The sequence below is a fragment of the Cataglyphis hispanica genome, chromosome 9 (genome assembly GCF_021464435.1).
Source record: "Cataglyphis hispanica isolate Lineage 1 chromosome 9, ULB_Chis1_1.0, whole genome shotgun sequence".
NCBI lineage: Eukaryota > Metazoa > Arthropoda > Insecta > Hymenoptera > Formicidae > Cataglyphis > Cataglyphis hispanica.
In genome coordinates, this window is record NC_065962.1 from 262,978 (window position 1) to 272,144 (window position 9,167).

At 30.4% G+C, this 9,167-nt stretch overlaps 1 pseudogene; it reads right to left on the reverse strand.

The window, feature by feature from the left end:
* Positions 1-2,886: 2,886 nt before the first annotated feature.
* Positions 2,887-9,167, reverse strand: LOC126852061 (TATA box-binding protein-associated factor RNA polymerase I subunit B-like; annotated as a pseudogene).

The window sequence follows — 9,167 nt, forward strand, 5'->3', positions numbered from 1 at the left end:
ACTTTCATTTTTAAAAACAAATATATTATGCATATAAATAAATTTATAAGTGAGTTTATAATATATAATATGTATACAAATAAATTTATAAATCAGTATTAATATAAAATTTGTAACTTAAAATATGTAATTTAAAAGATTACATTCAATTATTTACGCATTTCTAAATATTTAATTTATCTTCTAAATATTTTATATATTTTCGAATTAAAAATATGCAATTTTTATGTTTAACTTTTTAATTAAAATCAACTATATACAGGATGTTCGAAAATTTGCGCAACACCCTTTAAGGAAAGGTAGAGAGTGTTATTCTGAACAGAAAAGTCTTGTACCATTTTTTTCTATAACGCTTAATAAAAAAGTTATTATTGAGTGAAATCTGGCCTATCATCGTCGATTTTCAGCCGGGCGCTCGTCGATAAGCCGTCATAAACATCTGAGCGCTCACGCACATTACCAGGCGCGCGGCTCACCGACCGTGCGTCCAGCTAAAGATCGGCGATGATAGGCCAGACTTCACTCAATAATAACTCTTTTATTAAACGTTACAGAAAAAAATGATACAGAACTTTTCTATTCAGAATAACACCCTCTACCTTTCCTTAAAGAATGTTGCGCGAATTTTCGGACACCCTGTATATATATATATATATATATATATATATATATATATATATATATTTAATACAAATTATATTTTATATATTTTAGGTAGCTAAGTATAAATGTGTGTATGTGTAAGGGGAAGGGAGAAAGAGAAAGAAAGAAAGAGAGAGAGAGAGAGATTCATATATATTTTTTCTTTAACAATATATCAATCTCGTTTTTCAAAGCAAATATATAATTATGTCTTTAAAGTCATATAATAAAATTCTTTCTAACAATATTGTTTAAAAGTAATTAATAATATTTTAATAATATAATATTACATAATTTATACATTAAATACTTGTATAACAGATACATGAACTGGCGGGAAAAGCTGCCCTTCTTCCCGGCACAAGTAAGTGGGCAGAAGAATAAAAAAAAAGAAAGAGTGCTAAAATGTAGATTAAATATGGGACTAAATATCGCCCGTACGATAACCCGATATTTCGCAACTTACCAAAAAGGAGAGACTCATAAGAATAACAAATGCCGATCATAGCTATGTCGTCATCGTCGTCGTCGTCGTTCTCGTCGTGCACAGGTGGATCTTCCCTCTCTTTCAGGATGCACGATTTAATGTAGCATCGTCGAAATGTATCGAAACAGCATAAAGATGTTTAACCAAGTATCTCCTCAACCCTTCGAAGTGCCGTGCGACGCACTGTACTGTTTGTACTTTACTCCTGATCCGCTCCAATAGCAGGTATTCGTGTTTCTCGTTGCATGCGACACACGATACGCACGCAACACACGCGCGTTCCTTTAACAGTAATGCACAGGACGTGACCACGTTTTCTTTTCTTTCTTTCTTGAATGGCATTTGCCCTTGGTCGAGGGTCAATACGGCCAGAAACTCGCGTATAATGTGTATACGTAATGGCATTAAATATAATCAAACTCTCTATTAGTGATCACACGGCAAAATGTATGTGTATATGATATGTGTGTGTGATGTGTAGAACCTCAAAGAGGTAAAAATTCAAAAATAAAGTCCAAACAAAGGACACATGCGTAACGTGTCGAAACATGTCCGTTCCCGTCCGTGGGCGACAACGGTCAACGTGACCACGTGATACTAACCATTCATCTGATCCAACCACGAACTGATGTTTGCTACTGAGACGCAGTGATGCGCAGCCGTGGGATTTTTTCCCGCGTGGGAATCTCCGTGCGCATGCCTAAATTGACGTCACGCATTACCACAGACGTACCTAGCTAGATGCAAGTTAGGTGCGTGAAAGTTCCCGCTTCTCTAATTTTCCTGCGTCTTTTTAGTGAAATAATAATGCATGTAGTGTGTCGTTATTAATAAGTGTAATATCAAAATAATATTAAAAGCGTGTGTGATAATAAAATTTAAAGTTATGAATATTTTTTTGAAGACAAGACTATTATTATATATATTTAATGTATTTTATTTCTTTAATAGAAACATTTCTTGATAGAAATATTCTTCACAAATTCCTTCATTTATATTTCTTTTATCGCTGGAAGGGTCTAACCATACCTCATATTTCATCGAACTAGGTACATTAGTGAACAATACAGCGTTTACTTAGTGCGCATGCGCGACTTTATTCCCACGACAACGCATCACTGCTGACACGAGCACTCGCGGCGTTTCCTTCGAAGGCTTCGAACGAGTACGCCGCGACGAGCCGAGCCGAGCCGAGCCGAGCCGAGCAGAGCTGAGCCGAGTCCAAATGCCTCACGTCCATAGTATTGCCCTCGCGGATTTTTAATATCCATGATGAAGCGAGGCGCGGCCCCTCGTCAAATGCAATAGTCGCTGATAGTTCTTGATATCAGCGCGATATCAAATAAAAATGGATGTAATATAGTTTCTTTTTTTTGCGATTATAATGAATAAAAGGAATCGATCAAAAATTATGACAGAAATTATATACGACGTGTACTTTATATTAATTTTCCGCTTTGATTATATTTATAAAAAAAATTGTACCTGAGTTTTAATATAAAAAAAAGTTGACAGAGACATTGTAAAATTATTCCGCGTTAATTAAAATCTATATAATAATGTGGATCTAAAGAAATGATTATTGATGAAATATAATTTATTTAAATGATAAAATATATTTTAATATATTTTAAATTTCTTTTAACAATACAAAAATTATATGAAAAAGAATTCATAACATATTTCTTTTTTTTATTTTTTTAGTATGTAAAATTCACTCTCAAAATTTGTACAAAGGCTTTTAATTACACCTTAAATATATTTTGGAAAATATTATTAATAATATTTAATATTGATATATAATTATAATAATTATAATACATAATTATAATATCACAGATTTGAACTCGTATCAGCTAAATCAATAATAGTTTTCGTTACTTTATTTTAACATTTTTTTCAAAATTGCGTTAATATACGCTTTGTTGTTGTTGTTTTCATCACTTGTATGCAGTGCACAGTTGGATTGCTCCGAGAAGTAAGCATAATAAGCTTAAACATACTTCTTCGTAAAGATCTTCCGCTGATATTTCGATGATACCCGTGCATTCATATAGTAACCATCGAAAACTCCTTGGCAACATTTTCTCGAATAATTCAAAATTCTTGGTCTTCACGCGGCTAAAATTGCAATGATACATCCAATAATCTTTAAAAGATCTGAGTAATCTGAGAGCGCTGTTACCAAATGTAAAAACAGTATCATCAATTATTGGTTCTTTACAATTATTCTCCAACTGATCATCTGCATCATATTCAATTTCATTTTTCGTGAGATCACCAAGAATAGATGCATTGATACTTAAACTCAAAATATCGGAAACGTTTGGTAATATATTTTCGATTTCAAAATTTTCTCTTGAGACAATTTCAGATTCTTCTGTATAGGAATCATCTTTGTTTGGATTTTCGATATTTTGCTTCAAATTTGAGTAATTGCAGCTTTGCTGGAAATTTATCATGTGTATTTAAAAAGTTTACGTTTCTGTTTCTTCATCTGATTTGAATTTTTAAATACAGCTCTTTTTTCTGTATGTGAAAGATTTATATTTTTACAAAATTTGGATAACAATAATGTCTCCTCGGGAATAATGTGTTTTAAACGTGTATCATTATCATCATTATCCTCAATTTCATTATCGTTAGTATTTGGGATTGCTAATTTGCCTTTCGACAGAGTCTCATTGAATATAAATTCATCCAACGATGCTAATGGGAGATCCTTTATAATTGAATTCCGAATATTATCATAATATTGACTTTTCTTTTTTAAAATCAATTTTAAGACGGCAAGTCATTTTTTCATGTATGTAATCAGTGATATCTTCTTTTTTCTCGATATCTTTCTCCAAAAAATCCTATATTGTTATATTGTTCTGCATATCTTTTATATTAGCCATTTTTATTTGCTCAAGAAGTGCTATGGTCTTTTCAACAAAATGCAAATTTGAATCAATAAAATTTATTTGCATATTATAATTTGAAATCAATTTGCTAATGCTAAAATAAAAAAGAAGAAATACATTATATTTTTTTACAATATTGACAAGCTGACAATTTTTGTGTGTGTGTTTGATACAATACTTACAATTCTGGCTTTGTCATGTATCCAATTTTTGTGGAAAAAAAGCTATTACAAAGTATACTTGGCAAATCATGTAATGGATGTTCCAACAATTGTTGAAGATACGAGTGGTGTGCATTAACGAAGAAGAAACTCGTTCATCTCATTTATTAGTAAATCAATGTATCACTTATATCAGTGATACATTGTTTCATTGCGTGAACCAGTTCACGCGGTATAGATGCTTGTACGTAATTATCTCGGGTTCTTCCCTATCTACTTTGAAATCAACAGTTTCGAAAAATATGATATCTAAACTATTTACATCTGATATGTGTAGATTGTATTTTAACTTGGTGGAATAGTGCACATTGGCTAAGACAGCTTTTCTACATTCAATGTATCTCTGCCATTCTCAAAAACTAAACAGTTTTGTATCGCTAATACCTTCTTCATTACACTGAAATAAAAGAAAATACATTATATCAAGATAGAAGAAAATAGTATAGCAGATTTCAATAATTGAAGAATGTGTGATATATATTTCGATATCAAATTATTTATAAGAAGGAATCGCATAATTTCCGATACTCGGTGTATTTTTCCATTTTTTGGTCATCTAAAGTTGTACCGAATGTCATGCAATCGTTCATAATTACAGCAATCGTTCATAATTACATAGGGCATTCTGTGAGAGGTAAAATACACACTCCATTCACCAGTTTTCTTAAATACAATGCCACCAACAATATAATTATTTATTGTATAATCGAGATTTCTTTTCAAAGCTTTCCGTGGGTGATATTTTTTTTTTAATATCGCTCGCAATGATTCTGGATAAATCAAATTTTGCAATAGATTCTCCATGACTTGTTAATGAACATCCTACAGTTCTATTTGCATATACGCTGCAACCCAGTGTAGGAGAATCGCATACACTGCCCACTAATTTTCCTTTAGAACCATAACTTTTAGTTCCTGCAGCAATAGTATGTCCATCATAAGCTATGCAGCCACGTTGCTCCATAATCTGTATGTGTGCGAAAATTTTATCAGACTCATCTCTTATAAAATTAGAAAGAATATTAAAGATCGATTTTTTTCTCTTAGATATTGTATGCACACTTTACTTTCTAATAATTTTGCATAACAATAATCTTCAATATCCAGATTAACATCGCAAGTGCTCGTTTCTTCCAATTCAGCTAAATATGCTGTAGGTGCAATCATATTTTCCTTAGATAACAAATTTAATTTTGCACTTTCTAATTTTCTTGCGCCTTACTATGATAGAGTTGAGAAAATTATCGAGAACATATCTAGCAAGTGATATTGGATGCTCTATATCTGACAGTGCTGCCACAGATCCACACTCTAACTTAAAGCCATCTATTATGCATGCATCCATTTCTATATTTCCTAACAATCAAGCAGTACAATGTAACGTATCATATTTGCCTGCATTGAAAGCCACAACTATTTATATTTATATATACCTATATTATTTAAAACTGACTCATAATCACAATTGAAGAATTCGTCACATTTTAACTATCATAATGCAGCTTCTATAGAATTTGCACCATTTAACAGACTTTTATATCCATCAGATGCTGCTCTTTTACAACTTGTTATTTTTTCAATGATTAGCTCATTATCAAAATTTCCAGTACTACCATGTACTGGTATACATAGAGCATTAAAATCTTCACAATTACACTACATTATTTTTAATATTCACATTATTAATCTAAATTTTAAGTTAAAAGTTTGTCAAAATATTTTAATGATTATATCCATAAAATAATTTTTAAATTCATGTAAAATTTTTATAAATGTAATACATAATTGATAAGATAATTATGACAACTACATTCTCAATACACATGTTACTACATATATTCAATTGTTATAATGGTTCATCTTCTGTTATCCATTATATCTATTTATATATGTATGTGTGCATCATTCACTCATTTATATAATGGCAATTTTTTATATGTACAATATATATAAAATATATTTTTATCAAGTAAATTAAATAATGTTATAATAAAATTATTATATTATAATTTATTATTATTATCGTGTAATAAATCTAAAAATGTTCTCTCCATTTAGATTATCCCTTAAGATTCAGCGGCTATTAATAATCTTGATAATACATCATAAATTTATTTAAGAATAATGTATGTTTAAAAAATTTCCTTTACCTTTCATCATTATAAAATTCAATTTGATACTTACTTATTAATCTTGTCAGCAACATTACTGATTTCATATTCCGTAATGCCATCTAAACTCAATAACGTTTTCAATAATAAATAAAAACTACAATAATAAATGCCATGACATGACCTTCATAATTGGGAATGTAAGTCTTTTTGTCAAACTTCATTTTTGGCAGAGATAAAGCTACTAATCTTTTCGTGTATAAAGATATACCCCTAAAAATGTTTTTTTTTTTTTTTTTTTCATTAAATATTTTCTATATACACATAAAGTTAAAGTGTTTAGATAAACATACTTGATAAATTCAATTCACTGCAATGTCGATTAATAAGTGGTAAAAAATCGGGACAAATTATTGTCGTGACTCCAAGAAATTTTGCCATTCTTCCAATTATCCTTCTCATTCCCTTAAGCATTATGTCCGCAGCTCGCGATAAAAAATTTCATCATTTCTTGTTAAAACCACTTCAGGAGGTATCAATCGATCCAATTTATAATAAGATAAATGTCCTTCTCTCCCATATCTGCAAGACAAATGTACTGAAAAGTATAAAATAATAAATACTAATATCTACTAATTATCAATTACAAAATGATAAATACATATAATTATCAACACACAAATTCTACCTTAACATGTCACCTAAATGTATATCCTGATTATGAATCCTTAGAGCCAAATACAAAATTTCCCACAATTTCATAGGTGTAATTAATTCTGGCTCTGTTTTGTATTGAGTTGTTACATGATTTTGCTTACATTTTTTACGTTTGTGTCTTGTATTTTTTTTGCCATCTCTTTTATTCTTTTTGTTTCATCCTTAGCATAAGGACCGAACTACTCTGTAATAAAAAAAATATCAAAGAGTATTAGAGATCATAATATTGTACACTGCAGTTCTTCTATGCTTATTCGTGTTTCTTTTTACCTAATATTTTCAAAAGATTGTCTTGTGTGTTGCGTATGTGTACTAAACTGTATACTATATACACTTTGAATATATTCAGCGTATCTCCTTCTGAACTCATTTGTGACTGTATAAATCTATTGTAATCCACAGTAATCATAAGTTTCTGTAGAGAAAACATTATATTTATAATTTATTCTCAAAAATTAAATTTTACAAATCAAGTATATATGTCAAACCATACTTTGCTCCTATTTAATTCTTTTAAGGAAATCTCTTCTCTTAAACAGGTAGGAATTGCAGGATCTGTTACATTACTTTCAACTTTTCTCCGTTTCTTAACTTTCTTTTGTGATAAAACTTTGCTATATATAATTTCAGCATCCCTAAAAAAAAATCACAATCGATATTATTGATGTTATTAAACTCGCAGACTCCTTAAATTGTTTTTTCAAAAACTTTAAATATTTAAACAACATATATATTTAATATAAAATATAAAAATAAAAATTCTAATTAAACTTTTTTATATTTATAATTTAAAAAATGACTTATATAAATAGAATAGAAACTTTAAAACAACCTTTTCTTATATCTCCTAGCTAGTTTTGGTATTACAAGTTTCTTGTTTTTAGATATGAAAGCTATTTCTAGTTTCCCTAGATATCGTGCCCACGGTTGCAACACTGTTATTTTTATGTCAGCTGATATACCGAGTTCAATAAGCTCATTTGTCAATTCAATTAAGACAACTCCCACAATGTCCATCCAACTTCTTCATCTGCATACAAAAAAATATCAGATTACACTTAATCAAAATTTGCTATGTTATTATAATCTTGTGCAAATTATTTTTTTAGAATGAAAAAAGCAAACCTATTTTGTCACTTTTTACGCGACGGATTTTCGTTTTCCGCAACCTCGTATTATTCTTCATGGGCAGTTCACTTCTCCGACTTCCTAAATAGATGTCAAATTAATAACATGTTTTTTTAAAAAACACATTTGTTTTCGAACTTACCTAATTTTGCGTTTGACATGTTGAAGAAAAGGAATAACCAAATGCTATATAGAAATCGGTACAACCGCAAACTCCGCACTGTAGCATTTTCCTCTAGAATTTATCGAAAATGCGTCCGAAAACTTCTTCTTCTTCTTAGTTTTAATAGTCACGTCCGATCTAAATGTGATCAGGACAACGCGCGGTGTCCGAAAACAACTTCAGCAATTTGTATAAAACGCCACACGCACCAGTATTGCCAAGTGCTCACAATCTCGAATTGCCGTCGCACAGCATTCTTCTTCTTCTTCTTTTAATTAATGGCACCACGTAAGATATTAAACCCACCACATGGCCAGAATTCAGTCTGATTAAGATTTCACTTAAATGTTTTTGTTGATGCTATACTTTTGTGAGCTGAGTTGAATTCTGTGGAGCTTTAAGGGTCGGCAGGAATGACGGGCGAATTCCGAATTGATATTGGAGACCTCGCACGGTGACAAGCTCTGTAAAGTTAGCCGATCAACATTCACTTTTATAATTTTTTTTTTTATAAATCATTTGTTGGTGATTGTTGGCCTAATTACAACGTTTGTTGATTAATATTTTTTTTGAAAATACGAAAATAAAATTTTATGTGAAGTTAGCCGGAAAGATATTATTTTTGTTTCAATCTTAGTTCAATCAATGCACAATCGTTTGTTGGTCACGGAAAAACTAATTAAAACGTTTGATGGTTCATATTTTCCTTGAAAAATGAAAAAAGCTAATACAATAATGGTGGCGGGAGAGGTTAGGTAAAAAAGATTGACTTTAAGATATACACGCGCACGC